This window comes from Carya illinoinensis, chromosome 15, assembly GCF_018687715.1.
Source record: "Carya illinoinensis cultivar Pawnee chromosome 15, C.illinoinensisPawnee_v1, whole genome shotgun sequence".
Classification (NCBI taxonomy): Eukaryota; Viridiplantae; Streptophyta; class Magnoliopsida; order Fagales; family Juglandaceae; genus Carya; species Carya illinoinensis.
Window position 1 is genome coordinate 39735273 of NC_056766.1, and position 13273 is coordinate 39748545.

Genomic DNA, 13273 nt, shown 5'->3' on the forward strand with positions numbered 1-13273 from the left:
GTGCTTATATTTCTCCCTTAAATCATTCCACAAAATAAGTGGATCTTTCACTGTTAGATACTCAACTTTTAATTCTTCATGAAGATGGTGCCGAAGGAAAATCATTGTCTTAGCACGGTCCTGCCGGGACCCTTGATTTTCTTCTTTAATTGTATCTCCCAGATTTATCGCATCCAGATGGATCTCAGCATCAAGGATCTAAGATAAATAATTTTTTTCAGAAATGTCAAGATCAACAAATTCTAATTTTATAAGATTTGACATTTTCTACATATATACATCAGGAATATAAGTATGTTTATATTATAAATAAGAAATACATTCACAAACTTATGTTTTCATAGAGAATAAACATAGAGTTTTCATCAAGTAATAATAAGTAATATAACTTTTCATATAAACTACAAAAATCTATTGAAAAACTTACTTGAAGTAGAAGACTACTAGCTTCAAACTCGTTAAAACCTTCGTGCTGATAACGTGTTATAAAACTAAAAAAGAAATGATATAACAAGATAGAGAGAATATTGCAAGAGAAAGAGTTGTTCTTTAATGCAAAACTTGATCATATAGAAGTGAATGATACCCATATATATAGGAGTACAAAGGAGTAAGTATGGCTTAATAGTCTTAATTGTAGGCTAAAGATAGGTCTTAATTGATGGCTTCAATGGTCTTAATTAATGGCTTCAATGGTCTTCATTAATGGCTATGTATGGCCATACAAATAAGTTCATACATAACAAAATGATATTTGTAGTTGTGGAATATGTAAGTGTCATACAAACTCTATAAAAAAAAGTGAGTAAATAGGGGCCCATATGAAAAATATTTATTTTTTTTAGAATAGACCTCAATCTTTTTCAAAATGATTACGTAGCGTTTATGCATTTTACAACTATACGTAACATTACTCGTAAAGAGAAATTATATAACCAAACTCGCCGTTCACTCTATGACTACAAATATAATTTTTTTTACCACAATGTTTTTTTCCCAAAGTGCGCAATTAAATTCAATATAACTGTAGTCACACAAAGGCTTGTAAAAAGGGGTAGGTTTATTTTAAAAATTGAAGTACTACAAATATAAAGGATTGATTATATAAATTGACGTGATTTTATGTAATTTGATTCGTTAGATCTATTTTATTATAAAATAAATTTATAATCTAATGTAATATAATATTAAACCACGTTATTTTGTAAGTTAGCTTTTATTTAATTATTTTGTAACTAAAATACTTCTCTTTTAAAACTTGATCTAATAAAATTTTGGTAAGAGTTAGTATTATTTTTTTTTAGAGTTTTGTTAAAGTTAATTTGATTTTACAATTTTTTAGACGAAAACCAGGCAAAGAACCGAATAGAAATTTCCTTTCGAAGTGAAGTTGAAAAATATTTAAAATATAAATTGAAGAATTTTTTAATTATTTTCTTTTTATGTTTTTAACTGTATATGTTGATTGATTGTAGGCCCGTACATGATATATGATAGGTTTGAAAACAAAGAGGGAGGTGCATAAGCTAACCCAACCCATTTCTGAAACCAACTGATCGAAGATAACTATAACATTGGACAGAGCTCATGATCAGGTTCGGCCCACCCAAGTCTCCACAGGTTCATATAATGGATTATCTTCACATAACTTGTTTTTATTATATATTATTGTTGGAAATATGAGTTCTTCACGTGGTTTCAGATGAATGGGTCGGCCCGATTTGGATATAAAAGTTCTACCAATTCATCTCATCTAATTATAATAATTTTTTTAAATTTTTACATAAAATATAATAAAAAATTTAATTTTTTTAAAACTTAAAACAATAATAATATTAAAAAATAATATTTTAATAATATTTTATTTAACTTTCATATTAACTCATCTCATCTAAACTCAATAGAATGCTTCCCGTAATGTAATGGTTCAAGGAAAGCTAGTCATATTTAGCTTTATACTAGTACTCCCAAATTACTGGTCAATGCCATAATTGGAACCATTGACATAAGATCGTGTTGCTGACAAGGGACTGTTGGATTAAATGTGGCAATATGACAATTTGAGCAGAACGTGAGGGGGCATAAGTAGCGTAAAAGCTGGTAAGGAAAGAGGGGAATCACTCTGAGCAAACTCTTAGCTCTTTCTCTCTTTCTTTTCTGATAAAAATATATTTTAACTTTGACATCAGAGGTGTTATGGACAGGCCCGGCCACCCCCATTCTCTTCTTTTACAGGCATTCAGTGCAGTTCCGAATTGGTGATTAAAAAACACATCTTAACAAGATTTGTCTCAAAGTCTAATATTTTTGTCTGTTACTACAAAAAAATTGAGCATTTATGATGAGTTACTGGTGATGAAAATGATTATTTGGGATGAAAATAGACTATTTTGACAAAAAATAATCATTTTAGTAAAAAATAACTAGCATCAAATAAGCTGTTTTCTTATAGTAATGCGCATTTTCTGGTGTTAAAAAACACTTTTACTCTTCACTTGCCGCAAGTGGTTTGGCTGCAAATGCTAAAGATTTTTGAACATCCGACTAACCCTCTAGCATTCATGGCCAAGATCTCTAATATTGGCCTTAAACAATCAGCATAGTTTGGCCCAAATCCTCGTACAAACACCACTCGAAATAAACCAGAAAAGGAGATCATGAGGTCGTTCATTTTGTTTTTGAAACGTAACCACAGAGCAGATATTTGCTGTTTTGGCAGCTTATATATATATATATATATATATATATATACACACACAAGAATAATCGGCCAATAGGCAGGCTTTCCGTATTACAAATTAATATGACTCATTGACTTTCAAATGATGCTTTTTAATGCAGTACCCAAATCATTGTCTTAGTGCTTATTGGTACAAGTAGCGTTTTTGAACATCTGACTATATATTAATGTTTGACTGATCAACTGGCCATTCGTGTAAGGTTCCTATTCTCATCATTATCAAGCTGCCGAGTGGCCGATATATATATGTATATATATGCAATAATATCCACATTAATGCTCTTTATATGTTGGATTTTGACCTTTCCAAAACCCCCACCATAAAAAGGAATGAAATGGAAGCAACATTTATGTATATATAACTATCTTAGCCATCCAAGTCCTTGGTTTTCATGGCTTCTTGGACTTCTTTTTCCAACTCTCTCTCGCACGCTCATTATTAATTAGTTGGTTGTTCAATTAAGTATTGCAAAAACACTTAAAAAGAAGATCATCCAACTAAGCCCAGAAAGTCAAAACAGCAAAAGCAAAATGGAAATGGGAGTCAAACACTTATATATCATCTATCTATATATATATTATACAAAAATTGTCAAATCCAGCCACTCAAGTTTGGAGCTGGCTGGCTAGCTAAGGCCTGTCGACATCTTGTTGCTTCTTTTAATTCACTTCAAAGCAAAGGTGCTTGCATTTAGCATGATTAAAACTATATACATACATACATATATATATATATATATATGTTCCCCGACACTATTTTAGTCATATCCTCCACGTGTTCTGCACACATAAATTGCTAGGTGGTGTTGTCTCTAGGCATCCTTTAAAAAAATTACATCTTCATCTCAGCTTTTTGCTAATGTAGTGGCAAGAGTACGTGGCTCATCCTCCTTCATTGACTTGTCACTCGTGTTAACCTATATATATATATATATATTAGTCATGGGGTTAGTAAGTGAGTGAAAGAGAAAGAGAAGAAAAAATACAAAGTAGTAGTGGGCCAGCAACATGAGTTTTTGTGAGATGTTGAGACCTTCAAACATTGATGAAGAGAGATTTCTAATCTAAAAAAACTGAAACAAAAACATTAATATATCTTCTGGCCTCCATCGACCTCCATGGTGATCTCAAAGAACAAAACTCCCTGCCCTACAAATAACAATTTTGTTTCCCTCTAAGTGGTACCAATGCAATGCCCCACAATTCTAAGGACAACTCTAGCTAATAAGGGGACACTCGAATTACATAATATTGGTGCAAATATTAGTACTGGATGTGGCAGCAGTACTGATGAAAAGAAAGAAGAAATGGTCCCACATTATTACATTTATCATTATTCATATACATATCCATGCATGCAGATGACCTACTAGCTAGCTAGGGAAGGGGCGGGGACCCCTAAAGAAATTAGCCATTACGGCACTGCTGTCGTACGTTGTGTGCGTGACCATGCCACAAGATTGGCATCTTTGAATTTGTACTACATGATCATCCACATTTGAATAACAGTCCTTTCGGTCAGCACGGCAGAGCTAGATTAGATAGCTAGCCTTTGTCACACTCCCATCGCAACTTTTTTGTTGTTTCTACTTTACAACTAGGACTCTCTAGAAGAGCAAAGTGATGGTCGGCTCTCTGTCTGATTGTGATCGAATTAATGAACGTTCTATCATTAAATTTACACTTGTTTCTTAACAAATGATTGATCGAGCTGGTATTAAATGGATATATATATGTTATGTGAGTCGTACTGCAATCGATATTCATAAGAATGAGGCCGGATATGTGCATGTATTTAGATCCAGCTTGGAAATGACTGCGGGCTATGATCTTTACCCTTTCCGGTGGAAAAGATTGACCAGAATTCTGGACCGAAAACCTAGATATTTTTTACCAGGTGAGGGCATGCATGGGGTACTCACTTTTTAGTGGAAGAAAAAGCCGGGGGCCCTGCAAACAATACCTCACTATTTTCAGCAATTTATCCTTAAAACAAAGTTTAAAAATACATATAAATAATGACTTTCGGCAAGTGGTAGAATAACATGCATGATAATTAACAAAATACTTAAAAATATATGTGCTGGGGGGCTGGGGGAGTTGTTCACAGGTACAAAGGCTTTTGCTTTGCCTAGAGAAGAAGGTCCTCGACACTTGTTATGGTAATTAAAAGCTTTAGTGGCCACTGCCTACGGCCTCTCCATCACTCACTCAATATAATAAGGAGATGAGGGCCACAGGCAACCCACTGCCACAGTGCCACTGCTCTCTTTCACAGAAATGGGAAGAGTGTCATGTGGTTTTTGAAGTGACACTCGTGAAGAAAGCAGAACATATGCATTTGCCAGATTTAGACCTGCCTCTGCCTGAAATTTCAAGCAATTGGATTAGAGAAATCATATTAAAACATGCCAAGGAATTCTTTTCAAACTTTTAGCATAATCCTTTTGTTAATGTATAAAGTGTCCCTTTTTTTTTGAATTCTTTTGGTGCATAAAAAGAAAAACAGTACCTTTCTCCCACTAACTCCTCCAATGGGGCGGTTTACATTGTTAATGTTGTCTGTTCTATATATTTTTCTGTTCCACGGAAATGATGCATGCCATCTGTGAACTACTAATTTGAGAAAAGTGGGCTTGAGATGCGTGACACGTGTCACCTTCGCATCGGACACTTGGTGAATAAGAGATATGAAATATTTGTCATGTACACGTGGGCTGAATTAATTATTCGATTCCAAGGTCTTTTTTTTTTTTTTTTTCAAATGAGGTTTAAATGATCAGGTGCTGGACGTTGATGGTTCCGACTGATATATATATATATATACATGTATCGTGTCCCATGATAGTAGCCAATTGCGAGTGGATTCCCCCTTTGCCATTTATCTCTTCTTTTTCTTTTTGGGTTTATCAGAAAGCAAAAGTACTGTTTGTTTATTGTGCAATAGTTCATAGGGAATACGTGAATGCTCTGAAGGGAAAGTACTAGAAATATATATATATATATATTGAATGAATTTTGGGTTTCATTTTTTTTTTATTAATAATGAATAAATATATATAAGACAGATGCATGCACACAGAATATATATATGCAGGCTGTAGATGTTGTTGTAGCCTGATCTTTTTCGCTTTTCTCCTTTCTGTGAGTGTAGTCAAATCAGCCATTAGTCACCCACAAACTCATATATATATATAGATATGTATATATTCAGCTGAGAAAATATCATATTGAATGTAAAGGACTTAGCGGATGCATGCAAACATTAATAGTATTGGACTCGAAACCATATTATATGTAAACTGTAAAGTGATCAGCATGCAGCCGGATTCCGAGAAAGTTAGGTTGTAAAACACAAAATACTTATGATTACCAGCTCTGCACAGTACTCTCTGTAGTTAGGTTTTAAAACACACGTTTCCTTAAATTTTACTGTGTAATAACTAATCAATGCGATCATCATTCTTTCTTCTTCATACTAAAAGTGTAAGATCAATCAACATGATGATATACATTACCTTCTCAACATTATATATATATATATATATATGTCAAGAAAGAATTAAATTATACAGAAACAAATTCAACTGTTACAGCAAATTAATTATATAATATCCAAGAAAGTGTTAAATGATTAGTTAATGCGATATATATGTAAGTTCAATATATACTTACGTACTGGAAAACCTTAAAAATTAAAGAGTGATTAATATATAGTTGGGAATTAAAATGTTAATATTTAATTTTCGTAAAAACATGACTAGGCCAGCCGTGATCATGATATTGAGAATTAGGTGCATATATGTGAGTACTCTATTATATATGATTATGAATAATGTTAGTGTCTCATGAATTTTCCTAGTACTCATTTTGATTGCTTTTGTATTTTAATTTTAATTTTTTATTTTTACCTAATGGTTAAAAGAAATTGAATATTAGTATATTGCTGTATTTTCTTATTTTTTTAAAAATACTTAAATATGTTTAAAAAATATTAAAAAAAAAAGAAAAAAAATGACATTGATCGAGCCTGTGGATCACAGTCACGTGGGCGGCAGAGTAACACGAGTACTACTACTCTATGATTATACCCTTTCACGTACGATGCAGAAGGCCGTACGTAATATATATTTTATATATATAGAATAGGGGTCCTCAATAATTATATATAATTCCAAGTTTGAAGTTATAGGTGTCCGAATTAACCTTCTGAAATTGCAGAAGCTTTTTAGTACGATGCATGCATGGTAACAGGCCGGGGTCCCCATCTTTGTTACCCCCAGCTTGAAGCCGCTCATGCATGATCGGGAGAACACATGACCATCAGGACAAACTGCATATATATATATATATATATATATTTATATCATGCAGAATTTTATTGTGATAGCCATTCATGCATTATTCTCTCATGTAATGTAACAAACTCGATTATATGGGTGACTAAACAACGCAATTTTTCAGTACATATATATATATATATATATAAAATACAGTGATATTTTAGGTCATTTTTAATTGAGAATTGTTATAAATATAAAGAGATTACATAAAATAAATTAATCTACAAACTAACGTAGTTTCATAGAATCCGTTAAATCTACTTTATAATGAAAGTAACTTTACAATCTAATGCACTAAATGAAACTATATCAGTTTGTGAGTTTATTTTTATATAATCTATTTGATGCTAAAGTATTTTTCTTTTTAATTTGAAAGTACCCCTACCCCACCTGTTCCATGCAAGTAATATTTGTATGTGTGATGGGGTCTCAGCTTGACATTAAATATTGCTACGTTTAGAGAGGCAAATTACTAGGTTGCAAATTGGTTAGCTAAGATTAATGGAGAACGAAGGAGTAACATATACAGAAGTAGGGTTGAGCATTGACTTTTTGGAGTCGGTATTGTCGTCCCCCGACTCCGACTCCGACAAAGTCGGAGGTCGAATCCGACCTCCAACTCTGACTCCGACTTGTCGGAGCGGAGTCGAAGTGGAGTCGAAGTAAAGCTTCTTAATTGGACTTTTTTCCTTAATCTATTTGATATTTTAATTTTACAATTTTAGACTCTAATCGGATTTGGGCTTCCATATCAATTTTTTTTTAAATATAATTTCTAATTTCTAATTTATTTAACCAAATTTGTAAAAAAAAAATCATTTACACAAGGATTCTTCATCCTTAGAACTTGATACACACATTAAAATCTTGGACACTGTAAAATAAAATAAAATTCAAACTTGCAAGAAGAAATTTTTCAACTATGATACACACATTAAAAATACATAATCAAAATTACAAATTAAAAATACATAACTAAAATTACAAACTAATTATCTATCATCATCTATCCTTCCAAATTATCCAACCAACTCATGGCTCATTATTCATCAAGTTCTAATTCCATCAACAAGTTACAAGTTACAACAAAAGAACCAATACAAATTGCAACGAATTTCATTCCAACAAGTTATTATAGAATCATAGATTGATTACTATAGTCTATACATTACTACTTCATGGTATATTAGGTACATTAGTGTTACATGTTATTATAGTAAAAATTTATTATTTTAGGTACATTTGTTCATACTAGTATTTAACTCACTATATAAGTTATAGTTATATAAAATATATATGATTAATATATAAAGAATATAGTTATTTTTATAATAATAATTAACTCATGCTAGTATATATATTATTAAGTTTAACTAACTATATAAAATATAGTTATATAAAATCTACATAATCAATACTTTAGTTATTATACATTAGTATTACATGTTATTATAAATTTATTATTTATATATTAGTGTTTATCTATTGGTGTTACATGTTATTATGCATTTTAGTATTTATACATTATTATTACATGTTATTATACTTATATGATTAATATATAAAAAAATACATATATTTTTATTAAATATGTTCAAGATCGAAGTGAAGTCGGAGCGGAGTTGGAATTGGAGTCGGAGCCTGGCATCGGAGTCGGAGTCGGAGCAGATCGGAGTCGGTTCACCTCCACCTCCGACTCCGACTCCGACTTTCCTTGGAAAAAAAACTCCGACAAGTTGGAGTCAGAGTGGAATCAGAGCGGAGTAGGAGCGGAGTTGGGGTCGGAGTTGGATTTTTGAATTTCTGCTCAGCCCTATACAGAAGAGCTAGTACCACAACTTTCAGCCATCCCTCTTTGAAAACTCAAATTAGGTTGTTAATCATGAACATGGATCGGGCTCGGTATCCTGCAATTCGAGTTTGCTAAAGTCTGGTTCTTTTTGTAACCTGTTTCCTAATTTGTGATTGTTATAGGATAGAAATAAGTTTTTATGATGCTTTGATTTTTAGATGGTTTTTATCTTGTAACAGTCAAGGTGTCTCCAAGGGAGGTGAGAGGTTTGTTGAGAATGGATAAGTTGGGTTTGCCTTATCTTAGATTTTGAGTTGTGTTTTTTGTTCATAGGTTGTGTTATCATTCGTTGGTTTTGGGCATGTTTTGGCTTGTTTAATGGTTTGTAATGGTATTCCTCAGTTACAAGTGATATTTTTTTTTTAAAAAAAAGGGTAACAATAAAAAAACAAACAGCCAAGGTGTCTGCTTTAATTGGAGATAGGTTTTACAACTCCATGGGCTTTGTTTTTTGACATCATTAGCTACCAGGGAGCTAGTCCTAAGTTGTACTCACTATATTCAGCTGCCAGAAATGAGAGTTCATTAATAAATTATAAGGTGTCATTCTCTTCGCTTAAAAAAATAAAAGAAGGGCAAGGCGACCATTTTGACAAACTGTTATCAATGACAATTAATGCACCTCTTTGAATATGCAAGAATAATATTCTAGCCAAAAAATATTACATACACACGACAACTAGACCTTTTATTTTCTCTTTCCATAGAAGGACCTCTGAAGGGGAAAAAACCTAACTTACCCACTCCACAAGAGAGGGGCGAAGAAAGATGTTTAATGTAGTGTCACCTATTGATCACCTCTAGTATACACACACAGCCTATGATCTAGATCAAGGGCAGTTTGGAGAGCTTAGGTAATTTTAGGTCTGGATCGATCAATAAATAGTTGAATTGAAATTTTTTAGGAATTAATACATTTTTCAGAAAGTGATAAAAAACCGAAAAAATAAGAAGGAAAAAAGAATCAAACTTCCATTCTTCCATTAGTAGTAGTACTAGTAATTTTTCATTCAAATTTTTCATATATTTCAATTAAGAGAAGATGTTGAACTACTGAAATGATCTATATATATATAGGAATTATAAAAAAGAGGTAATATATGTTAACCATAAACTAAATTTTGTATTTTATTGAATAATGTATAGTAGTAACGTTATATATTTAAAAGTTTTTAAGCAACACATGAATTACATATATATATACCACGTAGCAAGCTATCCAATGAATGTGAGCTTTTTTGTTAAATATGTTTCATCTAGTTAGTTACAAACTTTAAAAGAGAAATAATCTAATATGAATATTATATTCTAATTTAATTTCTTGAAATAAAACAGGAAAATAAAAGCTGTAGCTACCATAAAATTTGAAGTGTGACCAAATTATAATTTGATGATATATAAGAAAAATCTATTAAAAACATTGTTGACAATTTACAAGGCACTCCTTCAGACTGACCATTTTTTTTTTTTTTTTTATAGAAAAAATCAACTTCATTGAAGATAAAATGATTATCAACATTTATCAAGCTAAAGAGCTTGAGAAAGAAAGTGGAATACAATCTCTCCATATCTTAATATTCTCAACATTCCATACATATCGTGCAAGCCTTATGTGCTGCCAAGTTACCCTCTCTAAATACATGTGTAAAAGAACAAGATGCAAAACAAGTCTTTAATCTCATAACTTTAACATAAAGAGCCCCAAGTTCAGAATGAATCATATCATTCTTTGTCAAAGAATCAACACGCAAAAGGCAATCTGACTCCATAATTAGGTTTAGGACACCTATACTAGCACATAGTTGCATCCCTCAGAAAACTGCCAAGAGTTTAATGGTTTCGAAGTGTTCCACTTCATTTTCTCATTTTCAGCCTTACTTGCTGCCATAAGCATTTCATTCTTGTCATCCCTGAGAATCATTCCAATTCCAGCCTTCTTGAGATCACAAAACATGACCTCATCGGTATTAAGCTTTAAGAGCACTGGCCAGGGTTATTTTTGAATTGTGGACAAGAACAAGAACAAAAGCGTCAAAAATTAAAATACACACACACAAATTGGACGATATACAAACTGATCAACAAAAGTGTCAAATTGTGGCCTTGACTCTATTGTTGTTCAAAACCATGGCACAACAGTTTACCGATAGACCAGCTGTTTCAAAACATGTGAGCCTCTCACTCCTCAAGCACTTCGTTCAAGCTCTCTCCTCCATCACTCAATTCTTGTGAGTTGTGATGTTGCAATTTCATTTCTTTTAGTCGAAAGTCCAGTAACTTTTTTTTCATTTCATCCTATACGTCTAATTCCCAACTCCTAAATTCACATTCTTCTTTAATTAATTTACTTGTGTGGCAAGAAAATCCTTTCGCATTCTCTGCTAACTGCTAACAGGTTTCAGGCTAATGGGTGAAGTACTAGGTAAGAAGTACAAACACAATGTGTAAGATAGGGGTTGAGAGAGAGAGAGAGAGAGAGAGAAATTGCTGAAGATGTTAGTATTATTTGCATTTGGTTCTACGGTAAATTTATGAGATCACTAATGTGTCTCTCTTTGATTTGAGGGTGTAAAACTCATATTTTCACTTCATTCGATTTTAAGATTTTCTCTTCAAAACATTCAAGCAATATTAATGGGGCTCTCCCATCCTGTAAATGGTCGGGACCAATTACTTATGAAAAATGATCAATACACATAACTTTTTAAAACATTTTACACAACAATATTTTAAAATGAGGGGTATTTTTATAAACTACCTTATAAAAGTAAAATCATTTTATCAAAATTTCTCTATTTTGTAACATGTATTGTGAAATATATTGTAAAAGGTATTGCGTGGATATCATTACTCATTACTTATCGTACTACTCACGTCTCGTTTGCTTGTATTTATTTATCTCGTTTCACAACTCTTTTTAAAACTTTATTTTAAATGGAAGCCATTTTTTAATAAAATAATCATAATCTTGTAACAAATTTAGAAGTTAATATTCGGCAAAAATACCTTCCATTTCAAACGAATTTATGACAATAATTGTTTCTTTATGATCATTATCCATTTATTTTCATGCTTGTACGTATATATATTGCAATGGAATGTTTGTCGATCGGCCAGATAATCCTTTATCAATATTGCAATGGAGCATTTCCATAAAGCCTGAAAAGTTTGACAACGAAATTAACGATCGAGCGAGGTCTTGCATGATGATCAGTTTGGTAATAATGGTAACTTTCTATACAAAATCATCATGTTCTGCAGACAAGATCATGATGATCAGATATGCAAATTACCCTAATCCTTAAAAGTACCTCAGTATTGGAAATCCACGGTTTTCCTAACCACATACAAAGTGTATGTAGGCTTCGTCCAAAGATTGATCAGAACGTTTATAATTAATATTTATTATTGTAGATGAATAATATTCATGCCCTAATTAGGGCCAGCCTGTTAGTTTGGGGTTGAGTTAGTGGTCATAAAAAGTGGTTAAATAGCCTGATCAAAAGCTTTTTAATGATAATATTAGGTTGTTTGGTTATTACATATTAAAATAATTTTCAATTTCTAAAAGACTATAAGGTACGTTTCAGGCGCCTTTTTAGATAACGTGGAACATAGTTCCGATTTTAAAGAAAATTGTAATAGACGGAAATACCTATACAACTTTTAAATAATTATAACTTTACCCTTTGATCTTATCATGCATTATTGAAAATATTTTTTTCATTATACTTACTGAAAACCTTATTAAATTATTTTTGTTATTATTTAATTATAATATTTGATTTCTTCAAGGACATAGTCATAACTTATAAAAACTAAATGACCTTTTAAGTCATTTCTACTTCAAAAAATGTTTTTACCTCAAAGAAGGCTTAAAAAACACTTTAAACATATAGTTATGATCAATTAGGCAATAAATAACTTTTTAATATTATTATAGCTTATTACTTATAATTAAAATCTACAACTAAAAGCCATAAAACTAAAAGTTATCTTACTCATGTGTATTAAAAAAAAATTTATATTACTGATCATTACAATCATAATCACTACATTTTTTTTTTCTTTTCCAGTGGTATATATATCGAAAAATTTTATTCATCATCCTCATACATCACACATTACATCTATTTTATTTTTATTTTTTTCTCATATCAATTATATGATATATAGATGATGAGTAGAATAATTTAATTCTTTTAAGAAGAATAAAATAAAAAAAAATAAAAAAATATATAATATGTAATGGGTGAAATGATAATCAGCAACCCTCATATATCTTATGTTAGTCCTGCGGAAAAAAACAAATGGTGGGTGGTGGCCTGGTGGGGTGGT